This window comes from Nymphalis io, chromosome 7 (genome assembly GCF_905147045.1).
Source record: "Nymphalis io chromosome 7, ilAglIoxx1.1, whole genome shotgun sequence".
In the NCBI taxonomy this organism is placed as follows: domain Eukaryota; kingdom Metazoa; phylum Arthropoda; class Insecta; order Lepidoptera; family Nymphalidae; genus Nymphalis; species Nymphalis io.
The window spans coordinates 7,414,076-7,430,817 of record NC_065894.1 but is presented as its reverse complement, the minus strand read 5'-3'; the positions used below and the strand labels follow the sequence as shown (position 1 = coordinate 7,430,817).

General features: G+C 35.6%; 3 non-coding genes across 3 annotated transcripts; all 3 read left to right on the top strand.

Annotated features, from left to right (window-relative positions):
- Positions 1–15,297: 15,297 nt before the first annotated feature.
- Positions 15,298–15,369, top strand: Trnam-cau (transfer RNA methionine (anticodon CAU)). The gene has a single exon. It is a non-coding gene; the product is annotated as a tRNA-Met (tRNA).
- A 92-nt stretch (positions 15,370–15,461) lies between these two features.
- Positions 15,462–15,533, top strand: Trnam-cau (transfer RNA methionine (anticodon CAU)). The gene has a single exon. It is a non-coding gene; the product is annotated as a tRNA-Met (tRNA).
- A 92-nt stretch (positions 15,534–15,625) lies between these two features.
- Positions 15,626–15,697, top strand: Trnam-cau (transfer RNA methionine (anticodon CAU)). Its single transcript has one exon. It is a non-coding gene; the product is annotated as a tRNA-Met (tRNA).
- The last annotated feature ends 1,045 nt before the right edge of the window (positions 15,698–16,742 follow it).

Genomic DNA, 16,742 nt, shown 5'->3' with positions numbered 1-16,742 from the left:
TGTAGTCTATCTGACAAAAATCAGAATCGTTTTCAATTTCCGAATAGGTGAATTGATAAAATGACTAATGTATTTTTGATCTTTGAAATAAATGCCTGGAATACAGAAGTTACAAAGAATATAAAAACTATTCTATTTCAAATTATTATTGTCGTTATCAATCTCAAATTAATCTTGGGTATATCCTTACTTTTAATATTATAAATTCAAAAATGAGTTTATTTGTAATTATTCCACTTACATGTCTTAATTTCTTACGGAAATTTTGTAAATACGGTTTCAGGGGTACAGAAAAGAACGCAGTGTATCCAAGACCCCCTCAACAACTCAACGCACCCGAAGCCGCAGTCATAAACTAGTTAATTATTATATTACTTTTTTACTGACTCATACTCGCTCGCAGGTCCGATTTCAACTATTTATATTCAAACTATTTGGAATGGAAAAATCTTAAAACAATAATGTACGTATAAAAAAGAATAATGGTAGATAATGTCAACTTATAAATTGAACACACTGAAACACAATTAATGTAAACTCGTCATTACCATTAATATTAACGAATATAGTATATCAATGCTTTTATCGAAATCGAAAACTACACTGTGTCATAAAACTAAAAGCTTGTCTAAAGTTAAGTAAAGAACTATAAATTATTTTATAATCTGTATCTCAGAGTAAAACTGAATCCTAAATTAATAAAATTATTATTCTGTTAATAAAACGATACAAATGGCATACATTTTAATTTTTCCTTCAAAAATAAACCATTAAATATCAATAACGCCTACGTAATTCAGTTTATGCGGAGCGACAGGCATAAAATAAGTCGTCGCCAGTTCAGATGTTGCGATTATCATCTGGCGTATCGCTAACAATGAGAGACAACCTGTTAAATGTTCAGTCCAACATCTTAATAACCGAGGGTCATGTCGGCGCAGCATGACGCAAGATCAACACTTGTAATTATTTTTCATCCAAGTGACACCTCTCGGAAACTTTAGGGCATTTAGAATTAAGGGACGCATTTGTAACCTTTTCGTGTACACGTCATTTTTCTTTTCTTTTATTGCTTTACTATTTTATAACTTCATAAATTTACTTCTTTTTTATATTGACTGTATTTATAAGTTATTATGTAGGTACTCGAAATCTATTAATATATAATTTATAGTTCGATAAACTGGAGATAGAGCATTTACTTAAAACCTAATAGTAAAATTAAAAAAATAGACCTCCCAGAAACGATTTTGATCAATTAAGATAAAGCTTAATGAACATACTAAGCGAAGTAGGTAGAGTTTAATATTTGAAACTAAATATGTTTTGCAGAAGTAACTAATTTCTATCAAGTAGATTATTACCTAAATTTCTCGGAATCATGTTTGACCTTTAAAATCCCTCTTTAATGGAAGAGACCTTTGCGATGCATATTACATTACAAGGTTAAAATAAAAAAGGTCAAAATAAAAAGTATCATCTTACTTATACGTCACCATCCTTTTCCTTTAATAGACCATATCAATAGCCTTTTATATTCTCCGTATCTGTCCCACAGTTTGTCGAGTTGACATTGACAGGCCTTCAAGTTTAACGTAATTTAACCAGGCGTCACGTCGATGCGCGTAAAAAGTCAACCTTCATGATGGTCGAATGAACAAAACAAAACAAGTAAGACATGTCAATGCCCACGCTTTGGTACAGTAACCTGATACAAGCAGACGGATACATTTAACACCAGCGAGAGGTTCGCAAGCGGTCGGCGATCGCGTGAGACCAGAGCATTAAGCGAAGCGATGAGCGATGCGCAACCGAACGACACCGATTCAGCTCACGTAACTTATACCGGCTATAATCTTAAAGACTACTAGATGTCACGCACTTGTCCTCCACCTGATAGTAGGCCTGTCGATAGATAAGTTATGGCCTGCAATTATCATGTAATCGGATTGAAATATGTATACTATCAAACCGGTTGAGAGGTCTGTCTGGATTTATGGGTTTGAATTATATCTTGCTGTGACTACTCAGCAAACTACACGATCTTATCGATAGATCATGACTACGGTCTTGCAGTTTAGTATTGTTTTGTTTTAATTGGTGTTTTAATTTCGCATAATATGTCAAAATATTTAATTGCTTTAACAAAAATGATTTAACAAAAATAGTGACTGCGTGAAATAGTGAATAGAGATGATTATTGTAAATTATATATTGATAAATATTAAAACATACTTTATTCAAGTAGGTTCGTACGAGCTGTTTTGCTACAAGCAACTTATAGCTCTCTTGTCACTAATGAGTATATATTGTACAGAATAGTATTCCAATTTATTCTAAATCTTCTTATAATAATTTATATATTCGCATTTTTAAAACAATTTTATAGATTACAACACTATGATCTTAACCTTAGCATCCCATCCGCTCGCCCGTGTCATGAAAGGAGATACTTTAATATCCGATTCATTGTTCTGTTACAAATTTGTCAGTGATCTTTACATTAAACTTTTTCTCTTTCAAAACTCGAGATGCTCATAATCTCTCGATCGGCCACCACTTATAAGTAAATATTCTAAGAGACCACACAAATAAAAATATTCGATATCATTTTGATACGTTAGACGCTTAAACGAAAACGTAAGCTTTGATTCTGCTTCAAAACACTCGGTGGTTTTCTGTTTACCTTTTTGTGGGTTAATCTAACATTGACGTGTAAACATGTATTTGTGCTTATCATTTCCATAGAATGTAACACAATCTAGCTAACGAAGTAATAATACGCAAAACATGATGAAAATCTTATTATACATAATTTTACAATTTCATCTCTTATGAATATGAAATTACGATCCATAATTTTTGGGTAATTTTTAATTTTATACACAAGAAATAATTTGCTCAGAAGTATGTAACTCAAAACAATACGATTATATATAATGATAATAATTATCTCGGATTCCCTGTAGCCGATTTTCCAGTAAGCGGACGCTTAATCATACGATAATTTAAAATTTATAAGTAGTCGTACATTATTGTCTATATATAAAAAACATCTTAGCATAAAATAAAGATTTATATCGTGCAAAACTCAGGGGCACCGCAATTACTTATTATAATTATTAATATTTTTCCCTGTCACGCGAAGGAAGCCCGCGGGCGGCTTTTAATGTTCCACTGCCGATGAGCAGTCGTATCTTCGATAATTTGAGCTAATTTTCGTAATTCCTTACAATTTCCATTTGAAGTGCATGTTGTGCTCACGTTATCTTCATTATAAGTTTTAGGAAATACACCGAATCTATGGTGAGAGCCCGCGAGCGAATTCGAAGTTTCCGAAAACTTTGTTTTTTTAGCAACATTACTAAACAATATAATTTTATTTAAAGAAAATACGTACCCGTTCTTGTTTATTATTATTGATATAAATAAGAACAATTTAAAAAATATAATATCAAATAAAATTTATCAATATTTCGTAGAATTTTGTTCGTTTGAACTTAGTACAAGAAGAAAAATATTAAAATAGATTTATGTAATGACAGAAGCTGACCATGAAACATTCTAGAATAAGATTACATTCAATGGATTTTATATTCAGTTTGAAATTCTTAACATGCGTGTTAATCTTAAAAACCTGAAATGATTATATTTTTAGGTAGCATAGTTTTGCGTTATACGGACATACATATACGGAATAAATAGCACAAAATATTATTTTATTGGTTTCATTTCATTCACCGTAATACAAAATCATGATTTGATTTATCTAAAGAACTTTGTCGTGTAAAATATTGTTTTTAATAAATATCGGTAAACTTGAACAAAGAAGAACTTCAATTTAAGGCCGTCGCAATATTAGTATTAACAGCATTCTCTGAGCTGTAAGTATTGAGGATCTATATATTTAGATAGTCCACCCAACCAGCGTACCTTGGAAAGTTCATCAGATAATGAGTACATTTGTTGCGTGTGAAACTAGAATTCTATTTTGCACGAAGCAATGTTTCGCGTAAGCATCAAAGGCGAGGACTGGCTCAAACCGAGCCGACTCGATAAATCATGCTTCGCTTAAAACATTCTAACGCTTCATTTTACAGATTCAGCCCCACGATGCCGTCTTCGAACTAAAGCGCTTTCTTAACAGCTCTTTTGTAATAAATCCTACGGAATGTTGCGTTACGACTGCAATAATAGGAATCAGATTAAATGGTGGGTATATTACCTTTTGTTTATCGCTCGCGCTGTTCCTTTTTCTAGTAATTAATGTCTATAAGGCAATCGTGCTAATTGTGAAAATAAAAATAGACACTAAGCGAATATTACAGCTCTTAAAACTTGATTAAATGCTTCATTATTTTTATGAACTTATTGGTAGGAATTTATTATCTTAGAATAGAAATAGTGATGATGATGATGGTAATATCCTCCATACCAATTTTACTGCGGCTATCCTGAAACTGATTATATAGATATGAGAGCACAAGTGTGTGTGCAAACACAAGTCACTATTACCTCACTCCCATAATCGGATGCGAGGACAAATCCGACACGACCGGAAAGAGTTCAGACGAAAGGCCATCGTGCCTTACGTGCTTTTCTAGGCATGTAAACACTACCGATTTCCAATATCCGGGCTACTAGTGAGAACTTCCGGACACAAAAAAATACCAATAACTTTTTATCGGTCTGACCCGGGGTTTGATACCAAGACCTTGGATTTGCGGCCTTTAATTACAGCTACAATAACGAGATAGTTGTAATAGTTAAAAATAATGAAATGGCAGAAACACCAAGTGTATTTAATTATGTTATTGTTTAAGGTTTTGTTATACTGTTCTGTATCTATATGCGGTTATATATATGTTAGATGGTTTTATAACCAAAATTCCGGTGTTAAAATTAGAAGAAAGGGATAGATTATAAAATTGTATATTAGTTTAAGAATCACGCACGGCAACTTTACGACACAGTCTCCCTAAAACATTCGCTAGACAAACAGACGGATAATAAATAACTTCTTAAACTATCACGCCCGCGTTCCAATAAAGACATAGAAACTGATATCTCAAACGTAGACAGTGGAAATTTATATTCTTCTAATAACTGTTGAATTCCTCTTGGTAAGGATTACAAAGAAGCGTTGAGTTACTGAATGGACGAGAGCAACAAATAGTATAGTAATTCCAAAGAGTTTTGAATACTGTCCAACACTATTTCGGTCGTTGAATGCTGATCTTTAGCTCTGTTGTTTTGTTTTGTTCACCAATGGCTCGGAGATAGAATGGCGATCCACTGCGTGCTTTAGATAAAGGAAATTGTTTAAATACAATTCGAAACATGTATAATTTGTACGCAACATGTTTCTGTACAGTATTTGTTTCTTGTATAGGATTTACAATATTCATTTAAAAATATAAAATGTTTGTAGTCTTAGATCTCTTATCTGTAATTGACATACTGAAAAACATGACATGTGAAAATTAAATTAAAAGGAAACAAATCAATCAATACCTCACGAACTAGTGCACTTTGTTACGGTAAATCTTTTTTCTTTCTCCTAAATACCGAGCACCAAAATTTTGAAATTCGGCGCAGCTTTAATAAAATCGCACATACCCCATACGTTCTCTTAAATCCGCATAAAGCTATGCATATATTTCCGTAGTCACGTTTTTTACAACAGACCGCTTCCAGGCGGGTTACTTCCCACTCATCTGAATGCGTTCGTTTTATTTTTATAAAACTTTCAATCGTTTCATAAAGGTCTAACTTTGACGAAAATGTTAATTGATCGAAAATACTTGATAAAAAGGTAGAATGAAAAAAAAAAAACGTTATTCACAGCTTTATTATATTTTTTGCATTCAGATATTGTAATGGAAGTCATGTATTTGATCGAATTAATATTTATAAAACGTTATGACTGAAAATCGAAACGCTTGTTAATCAATTACGCTTAAAAAAATACAGAGCTTCTTTCTCTTTTCATTCAATCGTTCTATATGATTTTTTATTTTTTAATACAAAATCGGAAATTGATTAAATGCGAAAATAGTAGTGAGTGGGGAATGGAATAATTTCGATTTATTTATCCTGATGAGTGTGGACTATAACTTTTTACTGCAAGCCGCTTCAGGCCGGTATCTAGGCGCACAGATGCGCATTGCGCGTGTCTCAATAATGAATGCATTGTCCGACAGTCCGTACCGATCGCACTGAAGACTATTTTTACTCAAACCTGTCCACGTCTGTCATGAAAGAAATGTTGTGGAGTTGCTTTGGAATATAATATTTAGTAATATATATAAATATATATAATACAGCTCTGCTAATAACGTAGTATTAGTATTGTATTTGTATATTATTATAGATATAGTATATGTATAGTTAGTTATATATTATAGTATATTAGTATATAAATATTTAAATAAAGTCATACAAAATGCAAGCTAAAAGTATTTGATAATAAACTATAATAAGCATTCCAAATATATTTCTCATTTAAATTGACTAAAGTATTATAATATGAGCATAAACACAAGATAAGAGCTTATAGGAATAAAATAACGAAATATGAGTCCCAAAATGATTATCAATTACATAGTAAAAAGATAATTAAAAATACAACAAATGAAGTTTGTTAGTAAATAAAATGAACTCTATAGATTTCCAATGCTGTACGGCGCCACCATGAATGAAGACACATTTGCCAACGACAGCTAATCCAGAGAGTTATTTGATTTATTCCGAGCGCACTATTGATAAGTTGCATCGAGATTTTTATTTATAACATACAATCAAGTTGCTGCCAAGTAACATTGATAATGTAAGTAATAACTTACACGTGAACGTATTATGATTCATAATTTCCAAGTTTCAACCTTTTATCTCTTATTACTACTTACGATACTCGAGATAACTTTTTACTTAAGCAAAGTTATTGTGAGAATATTTCTTTAAAGCTTATTCATTAGAAGTTATAATGTTTGGTAAATATTCTTTTTATTTAAGATCCAGATAATAGTTTAAAAATTGGTATGTTTTTTACTGCTAGCAAGTTAGCATATATTTGGACCTTATTCCAACTAAGCGCTTGACTGTGTTTCTTGGATATATTTTCTACTACCGACAAATACAACCGACAAACTTACACGTGAACGTATTATGATTCATAATTTCCAAGTTTCAACCTTTTATCTCTTATTACTACTTACGATACTCGAGATAACTTTTTACTTAAGCAAAGTTATTGTGAGAATATTTCTTTAAAGCTTATTCATTAGAAGTTATAATGTTTGGTAAATATTCTTTTTATTTAAGATCCAGATAATAGTTTAAAAATTGGTATGTTTTTTACTGCTAGCAAGTTAGCATATATTTGGACCTTATTCCAACTAAGCGCTTGACTGTGTTTCTTGGATATATTTTCTACTACCGACAAATACAAGTTAATCTTTGTAACTCAATAAATAAATGCAGCTTTCCTGATCAGTAAGTTTACTCCAGTACATTTTATACACTAGCAACACAATAATATTCTGGGTTTATATTATTAGAAACTGTTCACCAACGCGTTGGAAGACGTTTTCAAAACGCTGGATTGGACTAGGTATGGAGTCAATGTAAACGGCGAGTACATCTCACACCTTCGATTTGCCGACGATATAGTCATCATAGCAGAGTTGCTGGAACAACTCACCGAAATGCTGCGTAGCCTAGGCGAGTCTTCCCGGTGTGTCGGTCTCGGTATAAACTTGGACAAGACCAAGGTCATGTTCAATAGGCATGTTGTGCCGGGACCGATATACGTCGAGGGGAAACCTCTCGAAGTTGTTAGTGAATATACCTACCTAGGACAGATAATACAAGTCGGTAGGAACAACTTCGAGAAGGAAGCCGATCGAAGAATTCGCTTGGGATGGGCAGCATTTGGCAACCTTCGTCAAGTCCTCAAGTCGTCTATACCGCAATGTTTGAAGACGAAAGTCTTTAACCAATGCGTCTTACCTGCCATGACATACGGTGCCGAAACGTGGACACTAACTGCGCGACTAGTCCACAAATTCAAAGTCGCTCAGCGTGCTATGGAGCGAGCTATGCTCGGAGTATCTTTGAAGGATAAAATCAGAAATGGGATTATCCGGAAAAGAACCGGAGTCACCGACATAGCTTGCAAAATTAGCAGGCTGAAGTGGCAGTGGGCTGGTCACGTATGTCGTAGGACCGATGGCCGTTGGAGCAGACGAGTCCTAGAGTGGAGACCGCGAATCGGCAAGCGCAGCGTAGGGCGCCCTCCAGCCAGGTGGACCGACGACCTTAAGAAGGTGGCGGGCACCAACTGGATGCGGAAGGCGGAGGACAGGGAGCTTTGGCGCACCTTGGGAGAGGCCTATGTTCAGCAGTGGACAATGATTGGCTGTTGATTGATTGATTGATTGATAGTATTATGCGAACCCTATAATTAAAATAAAAAAATTATAATAGTCCTATAATTGTTTTTTTCTAAAATATATTTATCAACGAATTGTTTCCTAATTCAATAAATATTAAAAACAAGTCTGTGATACATACAAATATTAATACAAATAATTGCGTATTTTGAATTTGATTAATTTACGATCATTATGCGTTTTAAAGCCGGAATAGTTTGCTCAATGGCAAACCAACTTGCACGTACCAGCTACTATCACTTGTATATTATATTAAATGGCATGCTTGAAGCTGGGAGGTCAGTTGATTGCAGAGCTTTTTTTACATGCAATGCAGCGGCAGGGCTTGGCGAGGGCATCACCGCATGCCAAATTGCACGCGTGAAAACACGCGACAGCTACGGACATGCTACTCGCCAGTAGCTGATAAGCTGCTACCGATTGAACATGCCTGCAAGTATATATTTAGTTTCGTTTGTAGTAGTTTGTAATCATGTCAAGATGGGTAGATGAGAACACAATACAAGTTTTTACGTGTGTACCAAGATTACGTGTCTTTGAAACTCGTGCGTTTCCTAATATACACGTTATAAATAAAATTACACATTATTGTAACATTACTTTAGCTTACAAATCGAATGCTCTTCTTATCATTACATTCCTAAGACCTTGGTTTAATAGTTCTGTATTTGAAGCTATAGTGCTTAGAACCCTGATAATTGGGAGTTAGCAGATCTTATATCCCAGTGTCAAAATAAATCAAAACATATTTTGTTCATAATATAAGCACTTTTGTATATCCTGAATGAATCCTTTAATGTTTTATTCCCAAATATTCGTTTAATTCTGTTAGTTCCTTTAAAATGATTTAAACACCGAGTATTGCTTTTTTGAATTGAAATAGAAAAAAAATTATACATTTTGAATCTGCATTATATTGTACTACACATCACTATTCTTCTATACAAAGAACTAACGATTACCGAGTAAGCGAACCTTCCTGGGAATCGATCTATCGACGTTACCGACGTCGTGATGTCGCGTTGCGTCGCGAACAATCTTGCAATTTGTAAAATATTTGGAATAGTCTCGTCCGAGCCCACCAACGAGCCCTTGAGCATTACAGACGTTGCGCTAATACAATAGTTTTAGTTTAAATGCTTAGTAATTCGTCATGACGAAGGCTTAACTTTTTTATTTACTTAATTTCAATTTATAATATTTCATTTCTTTAATTAACAAAGGCTATAGATTCAGTAATAAATAGTAATAATGACAAGTGGAATTTTTGTTTTACGAATTTTGACGTTTTTATTATCTTATCTGATAAATCACATTACCACATTTACTATACGAACATATTATAAACAGTAAATATTTACTTTACAAAAACCTTACCGTATAAAATAACTAATAAATTATTAGAATGTTTATATTTAAATTGTTGGCAATATCTTATTAAGTCACACAAAGAATTTAAATCTTTTAAAAGTTAGAAAAAATATTTCTGACGCAAAGATAAAATATGAGTCAGGCCTGAGTCATTTTCGTAAAAGCTTCTTATCTATCCTAGCCGTGTGTATATAGTTGGATTAGCACAAAAAATGCTTTCTCAACTACTTATCTGTATGTCGCGGGTGGTCTGAACCCAGACATTTCAATAATGACGGTCTCCTGACGCAATGTGGCCGCTCTTTACGGACGGGACGAGAAAAACTAAATTGCAGGAATATAATATAACGATATTAACACAATAAAAGCTAAATTTGAACAAATATAGTTAAACTATTATTATACTTCCTTGAAATTGGTTACGTAATCCTATTGTGAACTGTCTTAGAATTGTAAACATGGATCTTTTGAAGTTATAGAAATGCCGACGCGTTTCAAACACAAACACAGGTAACTTAAATTGGCTTTGTAAATTGTAAAAGACACCGCCCCAATTGACAAAATAAAATTTTATTGCGTTCGTGCCTTTAATACCTGAGACTAAATTTGTTTTTATAAGTAATTCATGGCTTTTTAATTTTTTTAGTAGGATTTTTATGTTATTCGATGCGATATCGGTATCGATATCTGATACGATTACGAGTCGCGTAACGTTATGTATATAATGTGTATACTGAAAGTTCAAATCTTGGATCATGTGATTCAAATCTACGATCAAATATTGGATCGGATAATCTATACTGACCGGCCTTATTGGCTTAACTGGTGATCCATTATCTGACAATAATGATTGTATACAAATATTGTGTTAATACAATTTTCCAAACTATATTTTGTGTCTTTTGCGTTTGAAAACGAAAACTGGCAAAATAGAAATATAAACTGCGTTATACGTGGATTTAGATTGGAATTAAAGTGTATAAAATTTTAACAAGATCGCTTCTGAGTTACGTACATTTGAAACTGTTGCCTAACTAAGATCGCCAATGATCTCTATATTCGATTTTCTAATGCCTCACTTCACGTAGGTACTACAAAAAATGTACAATTGCCATTAAATTCTCAATTAATATCTTTTTTAATTTCAAATATTTTTTAACGATTGAACTATAATGTTGTAATGTTAGTATTATCTGATGATAATGATCGTGTACAAAAATAACAATTGAATTTTCTTACCATTTTAAGAAGTTTTAAAAGAAAAGTTTCAAAGGATTCAAAACTAGAACTAAAACTATATTCGATAAGGTATGTTTTTATGGTATTGGTAGGCGGGCGGGCAAATGAGCCACCTGATGTTAAATGGTTACCACCGCTTATAGACATTGGCGATGTAAGAAATATTAACCAATCCTTATGCCGTATATATTTCCTTTGAAAATACGCCACCAACCTTAGGATCGAAGTTGATATGTCCCTAATGCCTGCAGTTACACTGGCTAACTCACCCTTCAAACTGGAACGCAACAATACTATGTATTGCTGTTTAGCGTTAGAATATCTGACGATTGGGTGGTACCTACCCAGACGGGCTTGCACAAAGCCCTTCCTCTGAGTATTATACCTACACATTTCCTTTATTAATATGTAGATATATACATACATACAATAAAATGGCAAGATAAGTCACTTCGGCTGTTAGAAGTAAGTGTCCAACACGTTCAATTTATGTATAATAAAATCACAAATATTTATATTATATATATATATTAAATTAATTAAAATAATATATATATATATATATATATTATTTTAATTTAATATTTTAAAATGTAATTTTCACATTCAAAATCAATGATATTGTAAAACATGATTTCCCCTTTTCTAAGGTTAACATGTCCTCATTGCCCCAGTTCGGCGCGAACGTTTAACTCGCATGGGCTTAAATACATATTGGGCATAAACATAAGGATGTGGCTCGTTTCCCTGTCGGGACCGCTAGCGCGCAGCAGTCCCTTCAACCCGACGACGACGGTATAAGTGCACCATCTTTGGGTTCACAGCCTCCTATCAATGTCTTTGATGGTCTAGCGTCACTCAGGAGATCTGTAAGGGTGCTAAGGCATGTTCTTAAGGGAGTGAGGAACCTAGCGGCCGGTAGACTGTGCGACATTATAAGAAGGTGTATTGAGACCAATGGAACAACAGATTGGTGTACACTGCTCACATTGTCTTATACTGCGCTTAAATTACCACTTCTGCAGGGCTCGGGTAACCTTACGTCCAAAGTGAAAGCCAACATAATATCCTGTGGCGCACCCGATGATGTCGATATATGTAGATGTGTCGTATAGAGCGTCTTCAGTCCAAAAGGCGATCGAGTCAAAGGTGTTTGAGGGTGACTTGAGGGGGACAGTGCGCTTGTTAATGTCTGATGATGCAATAGCACCGCCTGGTCCCGAAACTCTAGCTTCCTTGAGGTCCAAACATCCATCCCCATCGCGTCCATTAGCTTTTCCTCTGGCGCCGGATCGATCCATACAAATCTTAAAAGTCAAAAAGGAAGACGTAGTCCAGGCTCTAGGCAGTTTTCACAATGGTTCAGCGGGTGGTTTGGATGGTATTCGTCCAGTTCATTTAAAAGAGCTGATTACGAATTCTGCAGCGGACAACGGGCAACGTTTGCTTGAATCTTTGGTTGATTTGTGTATCTTCCTTCTTAGTGGGCAATTAAATCCGGAAGTTTGTCCATATATGTACGGGGCGAGTCTGTGCGCGCTGTCAAAAAAAGATGGGGGCATTAGACCAATTGCAGTGGGGAGCATCTTTCGTCGTTTAGTGGCTAAGCTGGGGTGTTGTGCTATTAGAGAGGATATGGCCAAATACCTCCAGCCACACCAGTTGGGGTTCGGAACCCCTTCGGTGAGGGAGCAATACACGCAACACGTACAATTTTAACAGAGCAGGGAACGTAGATTGTGTAGTGATAAAATTAGATCTTAAGAACGCGTTCAACTCAGTGGAAAGGGACGTACTCCTTGATGAGGTCAGTAGAAACATTCCTACTCTTTATCCATTTCTTCAACAGGTCTATCAGTTCCCTTCTAAGCTCTTCTTCGAGAATTCCCTAATACTTTCCCAAGTTGGTGCACAGCAGGGGGATCCGCTTGGACCACTTACTTTCAGCCTTACAATCCATAAGGCAATCTTGTCCTTTAAATCTCCTCTTAATATATCGTAACTAGATGATGGCACTATTGGGGGAAAGCCAGAAGACGTGAGGCAAGATATCCTTACTTTGATTCCCATCTTTTACAGATATGACTTAGGGTTAGAGATTCACTCGGATAAGTGCGAGTTTTTTCAATGTGGAGCCAGCCCCTTTAATAAATTCTCCCTTTTCTCTTCCATTCTACCTGGCCTCAAGGAGCTGTCTCGTGAAACTTTTAATCTTCTGGGTTCACCTATTTTTCCGGAGGCAGTTCCCGAAGCTATTGAAGTCGGGAGACGTCTTCTTTTACTTGCTCAGAACCGTCTCACTGGGATCTCTGCGCATGTAGCCTTGGTTCTGTTGAGAATGTGTTTTGCGGTACCAAAGATTACCTATCTTCTAAAGACGTCTCCTGTCTGGTTGTTCCCTCAAGATATATCTTCCTTAGACAGCTCTTTAAGTGTATGGTGGAAAGTATTTTGAATGTGTCACTGAATGAAACCCAGTGGAGCCAAGCCTCTTTGCCTGTACGGTCTGGGGGTCTAGGTGTGCGACGAGTGAGGGATGTGTGTCTGCCTGCCTTTCTCGCATCGGCGCGTGGGGTTGTTAGTCTGGTCTCTAAAATTTTATCGTCCGATGGAGGCAGGACTATCATACCTTTTGCTGCTGAGGGAGTAGCGAAGTGGGAGACGCTCTTCCCGAATGCACCCCTTCCTAGATTTCCAGAAAGGAAGCGTTCTTGGGACGATGTGGAGTACAAGTCTGAGCTCGACCGACTTGTCAGTGCGGCTGGGGGAGCAGATTTGGCCAGACTCAGAGCGGTGTCGAGGGCGGAGTCTGGAGCTTGGTTGCAGGCTTTGCCTTCCCCCTACTTTGGAACTCTTCTTGACAGTGACTTTTTGCGTGTGGCTGTGGCTCTCCGCCTTGGCTGCGATGTTTGTCAACTACACCGATGCATCTGCGGATCCATGGTGGGTGCCAACGGTCATCACGCATTGAGTTGCGGACGATGCTCGGGGAGATTTCCCCGACACCACGCTCTAAACGACATTGTCCAGAGGGCCTTGGTTTCGGCGAATGTCCCATGCGTCCTGGAACCACCAGGTCTCAGTCGCTCCGATGGCAAGAGACCAGATGGCTTGACACTGGTCCCATGGCAAAGGGGAAGAAGTTTGATATGGGATGCTACCTGTGTCAATATCTTCGCGGCCTCCTTCACCTGTCCCACACAACACGGACGGCTGGGGCGGCTGCTGAGAGTGCAGCAGCGAGGAAGCGGGAGAAGTATGCCCCCTTGTTTAAAAATTATTTATTTGTGCCACTAGCGTTCGAGACGTCGGTATGTTGGGGGTCGGATGCCCTCAGTTTAATAAGGGAAATTGGCTCTCTTCTTAGAGAGAGGGGATTTGAAAGTCGCTCCGGGTCCTAAATCCTATGTAATGATCATGATTATAAGTATATATTATTTGTAATTATGATAGTTATATGAAAAATAAATGACCTCACTTATTTATTTATTTTAACAATATTTTAAAATTTTATAAAAAAATTGCTCTAAGTCTGAAAAACAAGTCCTAAAGGATTAACAACAAGAAATAAAAAAACCTGAAAATTTAAAACAGAAGCTCCTTTTTGAATCCCTTTAAAAATGAGCAAGTAAATGTAGACCCCATTTCACAATTCACTTCCCGTCAAAAATATTACACGTACGAATATTTTGGCGTCTCAAATAAATCATCGCTCATTTTATTCACAATTTAGCGTCGTAAGCGGCGGTCTTGTCGACGTTGGAATCAAATTGCACTACATCATAAATAATAACCAATATTTTGTTTGTATACTTCATGTTATATGAGCTCATACAAGAGTAATTTCTACGTGATCATAATAATATTATAAAGTTTGTTGTAAGGTTTGTATTTACCGATTATTTTATATTTAGCTTGTAAATTGTAAATTTATGATAATTATGATAATGTCTTAAATACTAATTCACAATATGAATACTTTTTTTAGTTAAAAATTACTAACTTCAAGTATTTTTTAATCATGGCCACCCTGCATAAATGGTTCTTTATTTTTGTTATGTTACTGGAACAGCAGAGTCGCGCAGTGGAAGCGTGCTGGGCCCATAACCCAGAGGTCCGTGTATCGAAACCACGCTCTGCTAGAAGACTTTTTAAAAATTGTATCAATTCATGTGTTTTATGATCGTCGCTACCCTACATTATTAGTTCGTTATTTTTGTCTCGTCACTGTAACAGCAGAGTGGCGCAGTGGAAGCGTGCTGGGCCCATAACCCAGAGGTCCGTGGATCGAAACCACGCTCTGCTAGAAGACTTTTTAAAACTTGTATTAATTCATGTGTTTTATTATCGTCGCTACCCTACATTATTAGTTCGTGATTTTTGGCACGTCACTCTAACAGCAGAGTGGCGCAGTGGAAGCGTGCTGGGCCCATAACCCAGAGGTCCGTGGATCGAAACCACGCTCTGCTAGAAGACTTTTTAAAACTTGTATTAATTCATGTGTTTTATTATCGTCGCTACCCTACATTATTAGTTCGTGATTTTTGGCACGTCACTGTAACAGCAGAGTGGCGCAGTGGAAGCGTGCTGGGCCCATAACCCAGAGGTCCGTGGATCGAAACCACGCTCTGCTAGAAGACTTTTTAAAACTTGTATTAATTCATGTGTTTTATTATCGTGGCTACTGTATATCAACGGGTCGTAATTTTTGTCAGATCACTGCACCATCAGAGTGGCGCAGTGGAAGCGTGCTGGGCCCATAACCCAGAGGTCCGTGGATCGAAACCACGCTCTCCTATAATTTTAGATTATGTTTTTATTCAATATTTTTTATAAAAAAATATTGTACTTTGTTCTAATCTTTTCTAATCTCTTTCTTTGTAACTTTTATCATCTTTTTAAGATTTAATAAGTTTTGTTTATTTTAAAAATAATCACATGTTATTATCCTACTGCTTAGCTAATGCCTCTTCGCTATTTAAGGAGAAGGTTTATCCACCACGCTGCTCTAATGCGGGTTGGTGGATGTTGCTTATTTATAACAACTAAAATGATAGTGATATTACGTTAATTTTACTCATTTTGGGTAATAATAATACTGAAAAATAAAAATTCCTTTTTCTTTACATAATGAGCAAATTTAATCACCCACACAGTAACGATAAAATCTTTGATTACAAATATTTATTTTATAAAACAGACGAAAAAGCAACACAGAAATGGTTTCCTAACGGTTATATAAAACATATTTCCGCTGTTAAGAATACACCATACATTACAGAAAAAAAACATTAAAGGAATGGGTACACAAATGTATCTCATTTCATAATCCACTTCACGCCAAAAAATATTACACCTGCAAATGTTTTGGCTCGCATCGCATTTTTGTTTAGAGCTAGTGGTTTCACTTTGCTTTTTTTACATATAAAATATAATTTTTTTTTAGACGTAAGCTTAAGATTTAATTTCTTCACTAAAGAGCAGTGATTTAAATTAGTTTATGTAAATCAAAACTGCTCTAAAAGCTTTATATTTTTTACGAGTAGTTTCGGAGATATATAACGATGATTGAAAGACATTTTGAATAAAAGCCTAAAACATGCCGTAGTAGTAGTATTAAACTGAATAGATACCTGTCTTCCTCATATAAAATTTATAAAATTATAAAAAGGCTGCCTG